This window comes from Ostrea edulis, chromosome 7 (genome assembly GCF_947568905.1).
Source record: "Ostrea edulis chromosome 7, xbOstEdul1.1, whole genome shotgun sequence".
Taxonomy (NCBI): domain Eukaryota; kingdom Metazoa; phylum Mollusca; class Bivalvia; order Ostreida; family Ostreidae; genus Ostrea; species Ostrea edulis.
In genome coordinates this window covers 38,182,841-38,196,785 of record NC_079170.1, presented here as the reverse complement: position 1 = coordinate 38,196,785, position 13,945 = coordinate 38,182,841, and the positions used below count along the sequence as shown (strand labels likewise).

Genomic DNA, 13,945 nt, shown 5'->3' with positions numbered 1-13,945 from the left:
ATATGAAACACCAGTCCCCTATACTATACAATTAAGTAGCGCTAATGCTGTAAATGGAATTGTTTAGTAGCTGAGTCTTTTCAGTTGTTTTCAGAGAGCTACTAGATCAGTACCAGGTGTCCTGGAATGTTCTATTGGCGGACACACAATTGTCCTTTCCTTCAAAACAACCTGGACCATGCAGATGAGGCTAGTCACATAGCCAACCTCTGGTCTTGTTATCGTGGGTGTTTTTGACCGTGTCTGGAAGGAACTGCTGGTCTCCATCAGAATAAGTTGCACCGTCAACATAAATAAGTTGCAAATCGATTGATTGTATCTTGTTTACGTCCCTCTCGAAAATTTTTCACTCATTTAGAGACGTCACCAAGACCATTGAAGGGCTTCAAATTTAGGCCTTATATGCTTGGTGCTTACGGCCATTGAGCAGTGAGGGTTCTTTAGCGTGCCACACCTACTGTGACATGGGGCATCCATTTTTAAGGTAATCTCCGAGGACCTGTGACATTCACACCTGCGATGCCGAGCATTTGGCGATGGAACTGTCACTACGTGTTTTAACGACTTACGTCTGTCTTGACCTGGATTCAAACCCTGGCCTTCCTCATGTGGGGAGAACACTCTAACCACTAGGCCACCGCAGCATATAAGTTGCATCTACCATGTTGCAAGTCATGTGGGTGATATTTGATAATTTTGGAAAATCTGATTACATTTTTCTTCATGTTGACATATTTATGTAAACATTATCTAATGATGTTCAATGGGCCTTTGCCAATTATTGTAAATGTGTGGCGTCAGGTTGATCCATTCCACGGTCGGTCCATCCCTATAGTCCTTAGATGGTCTGTGCCCTGGTCGATTTGTCCCATTTTGCCTAGTCGATCCGGCTCCTCCAAATTTTTTTTATCAAAGATATAATAAATAATTAATTACTTAATTAAGAAAAAAAAGGGAAGTTTTGCATGCATATTGCAGTTAGTTATCAAACTATTAAAATAACTATGGGAGTTCGGTATGTAAATAAAATTGTACAATTCAACCCTTAGGCTTTATAATTGTTGTTTGAAGTGCGATAACCATGCAGTACAATTGGTTATGAAAAAGTGTGCTCATTAATTATGGTAAAGACTTTGTTATTTAAGTTAGTACAGCAATCAATGTAAAAGTGTGTCCATTAATCATTATGAAAACATATCTGAGTGAAAACAATTTTAGAGTTTATATACACAATTGTAATGTAACTGCATTGTTGTGCAATCTTCGATCATTAATTGCGAGCTTACAGTAACCTAACTCAGTGTTAGAAATTGGTTTAAAACTGGTATAGACCACAGGTCTATGCCAAAACAAGATGACATAGACATCATCAAATTGGCATAGAATTTCCTTTCCTCATAACGTTTATCAGATGTCGTCTGACCATGCTGGGTCCTATGGGATATAATTGCTTAAATCTAGAAATCGGCATACACAATTTGGTCTATCTAACTTACAATTGGCATAGACATTTGACATATAGGCATTGTCTCTCGGTCTATGGTTAATTTCAAACACTGCTAACTATTAGAAGTTTTTTTAAATTAACAAAACTCCAGAAGTTCAAAAAATTGCTCAGAGCGTAAGAATATTTTTTGATCTACCAAAATAAAGGATTACCTCAAGGTGGCTCACTACACCCAGAAATAGTTTCTCAAATTAGTACCAATTGATTAAATTATAAAAGATGATATACAATAAGTATATTTGCCAAAAAGGCAAAAAATATACAAATTTGGAAAAAAACATGATTTTCAAACAAATTATTTCAACACATGATTGAAAACGTCTGGGGAATTTCAACTTGAGATCTGCGGTTCACCAGCCCAATGCTATAACCACTAAGCTACGATGATAGACAAACAAATCGATTAATACAAATAATTTCACAAAACATTTAAATCACCATCTTGTGACGTGGTGTCATACAGAGTATAAGCTTTAGTGTAGTGAGCTACGTAAAGCCAATCTTCAAAGTGGCACGCCCGTCATTCTGACAATGGAGTTTCCATACCAGTACTGTCACCGGGAGATGCGACCCTGTACATGGCAACAAGCATTAGAGTTTGAAAAGTGAAAAAATGGCAATCGTACCTGCAACAAAGGTTTACCATTTTATTTATATTTCCTTGCTTTAATAACGTTATGGTTGTTTCATCATGAAGTATGTTATCTTATAGTCTGCAGTCAAGCCATGAATACCAGAGAGCATATCAAAAGGATTACCACCTGATGTCAGAAGACGTCAGAGGCACACACAATGAAGAGGAAATATGCAGATGAATTAAACCAATTCAGTACTGTAAATAACACTTGGAAAAATAGTTCAAAAACGTAGACATAGTTATTTTTTCTGGGCCGGATTGACTAGGGGATGTATTAACTAGGGAACGGATAGTCTAGGGACGGATCGGTAATGGGACGATCGAATCGACTAAGATAAGATTGATAATGGGACGGAACATCTAGAAATCTAAATGTGTTTGTGCCAATAAATAAATATGCATCAATAAATATATTTGTATTTATGTTGCATGCATGCACATATGTTGACATAATTATCTTACATGTCGACATAATCTATAGAAAAATAACTTGCAAATAGGAGGCAGAAGTATGCCCCCATAGGTTATAAATCAAATTTTTAAATTATAGGACAAGATACTGAATTTTAATACAAAATTTAAAGTATGTTATCTTTTTTTTTTTAAGAATCACTGTGTTCTGTTTGGAAAAATATATATATCAACCGAATTAATAAATTACAACATTTGAACTATAGTTCCAAGTCTCAATGACTTTTGCCATGAAAAATGAAATACACGTAGGCCTAGGTAGCAGGGGACAGTTTCGCACTATAGGCGCGATCAAGTTTCTTAAAAAATGGAGAAACCCCATATTTGAAGTGATATTACATGTGTAAAAATGTGTAGAATAATTTTAGGATACATTTCAAGTGTAGCTGAATGCTTAGTAAAAATTATGATATTCAACATGTAGGTGTCACCATGATGCCTAGTATATAGATGGGTGCAAATACGAAACTAAGACACGTGGTCAGCAGCTGAAGAAATTTAGACTAAAACCTAGAGGGTCCAGGAAATGGTAGGTAGCTCAGAGGGAAGGTGGATGGCCCCATATAAAAGGTAGATTTTTAAGAAGGTCAGACAGGGTTCTTGATTGTGCACAGCATCTATATTCCCTCGCTTGGTACTGTGGTGGTGTGGGGGTGGTGCGGATTTAGCCCAAATGACAGAAAATCAGAGCAAGAAGGGGGCACCTACTCAGGGCATGTTTTGTGCAGCAACACCTGCATGTATGGATGACATTTAATATAGGGCCCTAATTTAATAACTACCCTAATATGAAATACAAATATTGAGAAAACAGGGTAGTATGATTTTTCATTAATGCAAGGTGAAGATAACGAACAGTGATCAATCTCATAACTCCTACAAGCAGTACAAAATAGATAGTTGGGCAAACTCGGACCCCTGGACACACCAGAGGTGGGATCAGGTGCCTAGGAGGAGTAAGCATCCCCTGTTGACCGGTCACATCCGCCGTGAGCCCCATATCCTGATCATTAATCTGTCATAACCTGACTTAGATGTATACCCCCTTCCCACATGTTGAACCCCCGCCCCCCCAAAAAAACTGTCCTCTGCCACCTTTAAGAAAATGATATTTTTTTCAAACCCCTAGAATTCAGCCAATTTATGAATTTTAGAAAGTTAAATGTATCACATATTGGATACCATGTTTTTTTTCAATACAAGTATTTCATAAGTGTCACAGTAGCTGTCAACTAAGTCAAGGGGGTAAGCTAAGCCATATAGTATGGAAAACCAGAATCTGGTCAAGTTTCATAGTAACAAAAAGTCACATGTAAATCAGCTTAGTGGTTAAAATAAGGGTATTTTAGGTACTTTATATACCCTCTATACTTTATATATAGATTACATGTAGATTTACATGTTGTACATGTAATTAACCGATTTTACTCATACAGGTCTCCAATACAGAATATCATAACCACCACACTTATTCACAACACCATGGCACATATTTATGAAATAGCACTTACAGACAGAGAAACAAGTCATTTTAAAGACATTTTTACACAAAAAACACAGTTAAGACCATTTTGTCATTTATGGATAGGTGCTGTCAACAAGGATGGCTATGGCATTTATCGTCCAAGTTTTAGAGGAAAACAAATTAAGGTTACAGTTCACAGATTTATTTTCTAAATTAATAACATGGATAATTTTGACACATACATGCACATATCACACTTATGCCATAACAAACAGTGCATAAAGTTACCACATTTGTCCATGGAACCGCAGTCGGTAAACAATTCGCGGAAGTCTTGTGTCGCCGAGGGGCAATGCATTGGTCATGGAGCACACAGACCGTGTCTCTTTCAGTGAGGTAACACATTTACACCATAAGAGTGTTCGTTGGAGGTGGAGTGTCTTGCATTGTTGTACAGGGACAGTTCTCTGAGTTTTTTGTTGGTTTTTCGTCGTCTCGTCAGGTAACGAGATGCTCGGTATTGGTTGGTTTGTTTGCGCTCACGGTGATACCTGTTCTGTTGATCTTTCTTGAACATGTTCTTGTAAAATGATCCACTGGATTTCTATTTCAGGCCCACCTCCTTAGCCAACAGGACAACACTTCTGCCAGACCCATGGGATGCTGAGTGGACTGCTGAGTGACACATGGCGTTAAAGTTCCTGGCCCCAGTTGTGTTCTTGGGAGCATAAGTGAAGACCCGCTGGTGAAGATTCTCACATTTGTTGGTTGTGGCGAGTTGGCAGACCTTCTCTCCAGAATTGTTTACAGATGACAGACTGAATACTGTCCATGTCTGCATAGTCAAGGCCCAGATGTTTTCCGTGCGGAAGGAACTTGGTGCTGTAGCCCGTGAGATGGGCTGTGCAGGTAAATGACATTTTCATACAGTTGTCGTGTAGGCCTGAGAAACATGGCAGAACATTAGGGACTGCATTCTCGGCATGGTGCTGGAAAGACTGGTCGGTCCGGCACAGTTTCCTAATCTTGACGAGCTCGCATCGGATCCGGGCTCAGATACAGGTGGCCAGTCTCTGCATGTAGGCATCTCTGTCCTGTCCAGTGGGTAACATGGTTTTTAGTCGGATGTTTCGTACATTTTTTGCAGGGTTCTTAGCTTGTGGATGAAGCAGTGCTGAATTGGTACTTCATTCTCTCTAGAATAGTCCCTTATGGTCTTTTGGATCTGAGCACTGGCATCACTGGTAATGGAACAAGGTTGAAGTATGTTATGATTTTGAATAAAGTCCAAATTTTTTCTTAACAATTTTGATTCACTGGAAGCAATGGTGTCTTCAGAGTTCTAGTTCTCTTTGCATTGTTCATGATTTTCACAATTCCTCTTGCAGCATAACTTATTGGCAGTTTGGAGGGCCAAAACCAGTTTTCGGGAGGTGTTGTTTTCCACCGAAGCTCTGGGTTGCTGCCTCGAATCCTGGCTGTGGCCTGTTGTTGTAAGAGGTGTCAGTCTCGATGTGGACTTCGTTTCCTCGACCGAGAAATTGGTTGACACGTCAGACATACCGCTGATTGTCGATCATCGAGGCTACGTTGATTTCCTCCACTCTGTCACACATCTGATTGAGTTTCCGCTGCAGACCACGGCTGTCAGGTGGATTTATGTTGAGGCAGCACATAAGGAAACGTGCATCAGACACTCCCATCTTAGACTTGGTGAGAGCCAGTACCAGTCCATCATTGAGGGCACTTGATTCCGGTCCTCAAGTCTTCTTGACAGTTGTGTAGAGCTGCATGTCTGGTGAGTGGAAATGGCAGTTTAAGCAAATGGCTCTGACAGTCACACATAGTCCTAGCCTCTTAGAAATTGATAGAGTGATTGAAGGTCTGGCACACTGGTGAACTGTAGAATTTTGTAGAAGTAGGCCTAAGGAATGTACGTTAGCAATGATGTTTTCCTCGCTGTTGATTTCCTCTTCGTCATTCCATGTACATGATTTTACAGGCTTGGCAGGTCGCAGTTTGGTTGGGAGGATGAGATCTTCAGTGGACATACACACAGCATCCCAGTATTCATCAAGACTTATACGGTCCCACTCTGTGTTTTGGTCACATGTACTCGAACTAGCAGGTGCATCAACGTCTCGGAGGGCACCAGCTCGGGCGTCAGAATGCTGAGGGAAATAGGTATGTCCTGGCTTGAAATAGCTTAGTTTTTTGCCTCGGTTTCTTCAATAGGTGTTTGTTGTCCTCATGTTTAATTCTTGAATTTCTTACAAGTGCTGTGCAGATGGGGGAGATGCTTGTATTTTTAGGTCTCCTGAGTAAACTCAGGTGACCTATTGCAATCGGTTGTCGTCCGTCGTCGTGCGTCGTCCGTTGTGTGTTAACAATTGAACATTTTTAACTTCTTCTTGATAACTACCAGTCTAATTCTTTTCAAATTTGGTATGAAGTATCTTTGGGACAGGGGGAACATAAATTGTAAATTTCAGCTCTCCAGCACCCCTGGGGCCTTAGGGGTGGGGTAAAAACTGCCCAAAATTGACCAATTTTCAAAAATCTTCTTAAGAACTGCACATGTGTAAGAAAAACTAAATGCATGGTGATGGAGAGCAGGAAGGCCTCTACCAAAATTGTAAATTTCATGATCCCCGGGGTAGGGGTTCTGACCCCAGGGCAGGGCCAAACTTGGTATATAGTGTTCATGTGTAAAACACTTAAATAACATATTCTTTAGTGCTGTTGATACTATATTGAAACTAAATAGATATTTAGAAAGAGCAGGTAGTCCTTTACAAAAATTATAAATTTGATGATCCCAGGGGTAGGGGTTTTGGTATCAGGGTCAAGGGCCAAAATGGTCAGTTATTAAATGTGTGAACAATAGACATTTTTAACTTCTTCTTGATAATTATCATTCCAATTCTTTTCATATTTGGTATGAAGCATCTTTGGAACAAGGAGGACATAAATTGTAAATTTCAGGATTCCTGCACCACTGGGGCCTTAGTGGCGGGGCAAAATCTGCCCAAAATTGACCATTTTTCAAAAATCTTCTCAAGAACCGTACACATGTAAGAAAAACTAAATGCGTGATGATGGAGAGCAGGAAGACCTCTACCAAAATTGTAAATTTCATGATCCCCGGGGTAGGGGTTCTGACCCCAGGGCAGGGCCAAACTTGGTATATAGTGTTCATGTGTAAAACACTTAAATAACATATTCTTTAGTGCTGTTGATACTATATTGAAACTAAATAGATATTTAGAAAGAGCAGGTAGTCCTTTACAAAAATTATAAATTTGATGATCCCAGGGGTAGGGGTTTTGGTATCGGGGTCAGGGGCCAAAATGGTCAGTTATTAAATGTGTGAACAATAGACATTTTTAACTTCTTCTTGATAATTATCATTCCAATTCTTTTCATATTTGGTATGAAGCATCTTTGGAACAAGGAGGACATAAATTGTAAGTTTCAGGATTCCTGCACCACTGGGGCCTTATAGTGGCGGGGCAAAAACTGCCCAAAATTGACCATTTTTCAAAAATCTTCTCAAGGACCTTACACATGTAAGAAAAACTAAATGCGTGATGATGGAGAGCAGGAAGGCCTACCAAAATTGTAAATTTCATGATACCCGAGGTAGGGGTTCTGACCCCAGGGCAGGGTCAAACTTGGTATATAGTGTTCATGTGTAAAACACTTAAATAACATATTCTTTAGTGCTGTTGATACTATATTGAAACTAAATAGATATTTAGAAAGAGCAGGTAGTCCTTTACAAAAATTGTAAATTTGATGATCCCAGAGGTAGGTGTTTTGGTATCAGAGTAGGGCCAAAATGGTCAGTTATTAAATGTGTGAACAATAGACATTTTTAACTTCTTCTTGATAACAATCATTCCAATTCTTTTCATATTTGGTATGAAGCATCTTTGGAACAAGGGGGACATAAACTAAATTTCAGGATTCCTGGGGCCTTAGGGGCGGGGCAAAAACTGCCGAAAATTGACCAATTTTCAAAAATCTTCTTCTCAAGAACCGCACATGTGTAAGAAAAACTAAATGCATGGTGATGGAGAGCAGGAAGGGCTCTACCAAAATTGTAAATTTCGTGATCCCCGGGATAGGGGTTCTGACCCCAGGACAGGGCCAAACTTGTTATGTAGTGTTTCTGTGTAAAACACTTAAATAACATCTTCTTTAGTGCTGTTGATACTAAATTGAAAGTAAATGGATAGAGCAGGTAGTCTTTTACCAAAATTGTAAATTTGATGATCCCCAGAGTAAGGGTTCTGACCCCAGGGTGGTGCAACACTTTGTATATAGTTTTTATGTTTAAGTTTGCTGATACTGTATTAAATCTAAATGCATACTTAGGAATAGCAGAAAAGGCTGGACAGAAAATGGTGAATTTCAATCAAAACCCAGGGTTATGACTTAAGGATGAGTTCAATTTAGTCATGTGTTTTGATGTTTTAATGTTAATACACCTATTATTTAAAGCCTTTCATCAGTGTATGCACTTTCGAAGGCAGTGAAGTTTTAAGAACACATCTTGTTTTATACTGTTGCTGAACATTAGAATTTAGCTTAGATATTCAGCATAGGAAATTTTTTCTAAATTTCATAGCCTATGGAAGTAGTGATACTTTTTCACTAGTATTCAGGTGACCGATAAGGCCTGTGGGCCTCTTGTTTAGAGTTGTGAGTTAGGGAGGTATCTTGTTGTATAAATATTGTTCAAGAGATAAGCAGGGCTCAACATTAACTTTTTTTCCTACTTGTCCATTTGGACAAGAGACAAAGATATTTACTTGTCCGAACTTCAACTTCACTTGTCCGGAATTTTTTTTAAAAAGGATATTATATCGTCAACTTGAAAACTGTATTTAATTTACTTAATATATAGTCTATTTTTATACCTGCTTGATTGATTTTTTTTTTATCTTATTCTCTTGATAAAAACAACAAACGCAAAAAACGAAATTTTATCTAGACTTCCCATCTTGAATCAATAACTTCGTAAGATCCATGGATGCATTCTCTCACCAGAGGGCGCGCTACATTGTGGAGCGTAGCGTAACGCTCTCTGGTAAGAGATTGCAATGAGTGATTGAAAGTAGTACGCAATAAGTGAACACCAATCCCGATTGAGTTTAACTCAGCTAGTTTACAAAGCAATCGAAGTTCATTTTCCATGCATTATACATGTACTTCCGACTCTTAACTACCGATAAACTTCTCACAAAATTGTTTGGAGACTTCTTTACATAAAAAAGCACTTGTTCAATCGGACAAGTGCCCATCAATATTCACTTGTCCGAAATGTTTTTCCACTGGTACCGGACAAGCGGACAAACGTAAATGTTGACCCCTGGATAAGGTAGAATGTCCATTACTTGTCCTTTTCAAAACACATTTCCCAGAGTCAGGCCTTCAGATAAGCATATTAATCAGTTTGAGTGAGAGCACTAGTTCTGGTCTGTTTGATAATTACCTCCCTTTGACCATTAGCTGTTGTGCATACTACTTTTGTTTTCACCATGAGGAGGGCTTAGAAAAGAATTTAGGAAGATGAAATGGATTGAAAGTTTTGTTGGAGAGTAAGTCACTTAATCAGAGCCTATTTCAGGTCCATTCATGTAGAATATGTAAACATATAGGCAGTGAAGTTGGAAATTTTCTAGATTTTTAGAGCAGTTCTGTCCTTTCATCTTTCTGTAGTCCATCTTCTTCTACACAGGCTCTCATGATTACATGTACAGCATGTAGCACTACATGTTAGGTCACTTATACCATAGATACAATTTACATGTAACAGAATTTGTTAGGCACAGGGCTCTTATCGTGAACACTCTCAGCACTCAAAAATGACAACATCAGACACAGATATGTAGGGTTTATAAAAAAGTTTATTGCGAACAGATTTAGGGCAGTCGACGTGACAGGGTTGGTGTAGTTTCACTCGGAACAAGTCAAATTTCTCAAAAATATGAGATGACGTCCATCAGAAGGGATCTCTGGATTTTTAAAGGTAGCAGGGGACAGTTTCGCACTATAGGCCTGGTCAAGTTTCTTAAACAATGGAGAAACCCCATATTTGAAGTGATATTACATGTGTAAAAATGTGTAGAATAATTTTAGGATACATTTCAAGTGTATAGCTGAGTGCTTAGTGAAAAAAATGATATGCAACATGTAGGTGTCACTCACCATGATGCCTAGTATATAGATGGGTGCAAATGCGAAACTAAGACACGTGGTCAGCAGCTGAAGAAATTCAGACTAAAACCTAGAGGGTCCAGGAAATGGTAGGTAGCTCAGAGGGAGGTGGATGGCCCCATATAAAAGGTAGATTTTTAAGAAGGTCAGACAGGGTTCTTGATTGTGCACAGCATCTATATTCCCTCGCTTGGTACTGTGGTGGTGTGGGGGTGGTGCGGATTTAGCCCAAATGACAGAAAATCAGAGCAAGAAGGGGGCACCTACTCAGGGCATGTTTTGTGCAGCAACACCTGCATGTATGGATGACATTTAATATAGGGCCCTAATTTAATAACTACCCTAATATGAAATACAAATATTGAGAAAACAGGGTAGTATGATTTTTCATTAACCTGTCATAACCTGACTTAGATGTATACCCCCTTCCCACATGTTGAAAAACCAAAAAAACTGTACTCTGCCACCCTAGAGGTACAAAAAAAAAGAAGATATATTGACTGAAATTATGAAGATTTAAAACTTTAGTAAATTCTTCTGCCTAAATATATAGTCCCTGCCAAACCTTTTCAAAAATTGACTTGACAACGAATTTTTCAACTGGATAGGATTCAGTAATAAATGTGCAATATGTTTGCACCTCAGGGATTAGTATTAAACCAGTGGATATTTTGTTATAGCATTCTGCGCAGTTGTGCATGTGCTCAGCTGAACTACCTTAAATCGCATACATGATAAAAAAAACAACATTTCATAGTTTGAAGTTGTGAAAATGCTATCACGCTTAAAGTCGTCATCTCGGGTGGAGTCTGTATTTAATGGTGTATTTTTGGTTTTCTTTGGCTATATTTTGGTTATATTAATATAGCCCAATTGATTTCGGTATTGCTCTGCTACAATGTTATTTACGTTTTGTAAACATGACGGAAAGTTCTAGTTCTCAGTCTTCGACTGAATGCGATTCTCAACCAACCAGTTTAGTCAGAGAATCTTCTCAGTCATCGAGTGACAGTACTGTCTCGCCAAATCGCAGTTCTCCCAGTTCAACTGAGAATTACATCCCTTCTAGGACTTGTGACTGGACTAGAAGTTTAGTTCATAAACTTGGAATACGTTATGAATATGAACAACTGTCTAATATCGTAATTGAACTCATGTCTTCTTTAGCTCACTTTTTTTGACGAAGAAATCGCAGATCACGAGGAGATGGCAAATGACCTTGGCACTCTGGGCAATCTTAATCATGAAAGTTTGCTGAAAGTCAACTTAAAAGGTCTCCGCTGGTTAACGGCTCAATCCAAAGTAGAAGACGTAGGCTTGCTGAAGAAAGAAATACCATCTTTCAAGGAAATAGATATGTAAGTAGGCATATGTATAGTAGGATATTTTATAAAATCAAAATCTCAAATGATAGATAATGAAATCAGTTGTATGAAAATGCCCAATTTAACAGGTTGGGAACACTCTAAAAACCGCGATTATCCCTCTTTAGAGAGAAAGTAAACATTACTATCAACAGGTGTTTTGGCGTCTTTATTGAAAATAATGGCAAACTCTGTGCAATGCTGAATTAAGTGCAACACACACTCAGCATGACAGGAATTGTCTCTTTAAAATTGACTATATATGTTCACAGTCAAGAAATTTCATTTCAAAGTTGCTGCATAAGAGGGAAGGACTTAGCTGCAGAACTGTAGCTCTCTGGAAAAAAAAATGACGGAACAGAGAGCTACAGATCCACCTCTTGTAAAAAATCTTCGATTTACGGTGCACAAAAAGCTGTGCATGGTTGAGGCCTTATATTGTTGTATTTTTGAGATGCTGTCTCATAAATTTAATATTAAAAAATTCTTAACATATTTTCCTACTATGCTAGTGTCCAAATATACCTTCAAATATTCATTAAAGCCCCATACGACCCGGAGACTCCCAGCTTTAAATGATTTCATTTGTTGACATAGCCATGTTAGGTAGCCAGTCAATTCGAACCCTGTTGTTGTTGGTATATATTCATGAAATTTGTTATAAGTTATGTATTCACTCTTCATTTATTATCAAAACGAATAATTTATAGAAATTAAAAAATATAGTTTTTCTAAAGGTAAAATAAGCTCTTGATTCATGATAATGCTACAAAAGTCCTTAACACTCGTGTGGCAGGGATGGAGACCGGACGAGACTAATGAAAGCCGCATTGCCGTTAGTTTAACTATTTGAATAATTATTATTTAAAGGCACTGGGATGATATATTATTTAAAATATTTAGCTAAAATATTGTGGGGATATTAGCTAGTTCACATCTAGACGTTATTGTGCAAGTATGGTCATTTAGAAATTAACCGGGATTTGAATTGACCGGCTACCTAACATGGCTACGTTAACAAACAAAATCATTTGAGGCTGGGAGTTTTCAGGTCGTATAGGGCTTTAATGAATATTTGAAAGTATGTTTGAACACCAGTATAGTAGGAAAATATGTTAAGAATTTTTTTATATTAAATTTGTGAGCCAGCAACTCAAGAATACAACGTTATAAGGCCCCAATCGTGCGCAACTTTTTGTGTGCCGTAAATCGAAGGTTTTTATAAGGGGTGGATCTGTCGCTCTCTGTTCCGTCAAATATTTTTTCAGAGAGCTGCAGCTACATGTAGGAAGGAGTCTGAAATCCAATGCACATCGTGAGGGGTACTACTAAACAGAGTATGCTGATAGAATTTCGTAATTTAATGCATTTTAATTGTTTATTTGTATGTATACCACTTAAATAAATATGATAATAAAATAATATTGCAAAATTAATCAATATATAAATATTGCATGTAGTTGAGGGTAACATTGAAAATTTTCACCCCGAGAAAACCATTGTCAACCGAGGTTTCTCGAGGGGTGAAAATTTTCAATGTTACCCTCAACAACATGCAATATTTGTTTTAATATGTTGACGGTGCTACCGTTTGAACGAGCGCAGCTTCATGTATGTATATGGTCGAACTTCGATCTCTCGAAGTTCTTGATCTCTCGAAGTGAAATCATGGTTCCGATTTTTTTCTCTATATAACTAAGCAAATTTACTGTCAATCTCTCGAACGTTCGATCTCTCGAAGTGAAGTTGGGTCCCGTAAAACACATTTCATTGTTTTTCACTCTCGATCTCTCGAAGTGGTGGTAGCGTATACCCACCGTTACACAAGCGTGTAATAATTTCCGCTTGAGCCTTACCTGGATTTTGTTGAATGCCAGAGGTGTAATTATGTGTTTACATAGTTGAAACATCGCCAGTGCTTCTTTGTGGAGCTGACACACTTGAGTATATAATTGGCTAATTGGTCAGTTTACACCTTACACTGGGGTTTTGAGTCGTGATGATTAAAATTATATATAATCCGACTATGAATGAAATCTAGAATTTGTTTTGATGTAACGAGAGAGTAAGTTTTATACATAATTTAGAGATCTACAGAATGTTAAATTTCTCAAGTTTGTTCTTTGTGTAAAGTTACTCTAAAACATCGTTTTACTCATTCGTTAGAATTTTTGTTTTGGGTAAAGTGACATAACATTGTGCTCTGTTTAGTTTACGATAGTAAAGCGTCATCTGAACTTGGTTTTGTATGTCTATCTAAGCATGATTAAAGAACA

General features: G+C 38.0%; 1 protein-coding gene across 7 annotated transcripts in view; it reads left to right on the top strand.

Annotated features, from left to right (window-relative positions):
• Positions 1–13,945, top strand: part of LOC130048105 (uncharacterized) — a 112,932-nt gene that overhangs the window by 64,502 nt on the left and 34,485 nt on the right. For all 7 annotated transcript variants that reach the window (XR_008796936.1, XR_008796935.1, XR_008796934.1 and 4 more), the window contains 6 exons: positions 2,220–2,341; positions 4,694–4,989; positions 5,228–5,343; positions 5,469–5,878; positions 6,083–6,264; positions 11,473–11,663. The gene's annotated coding sequence lies outside the window, so the exon portion shown is untranslated. The remainder of the gene's footprint in view (positions 1–2,219; positions 2,342–4,693; positions 4,990–5,227; positions 5,344–5,468; positions 5,879–6,082; positions 6,265–11,472; positions 11,664–13,945) is intronic.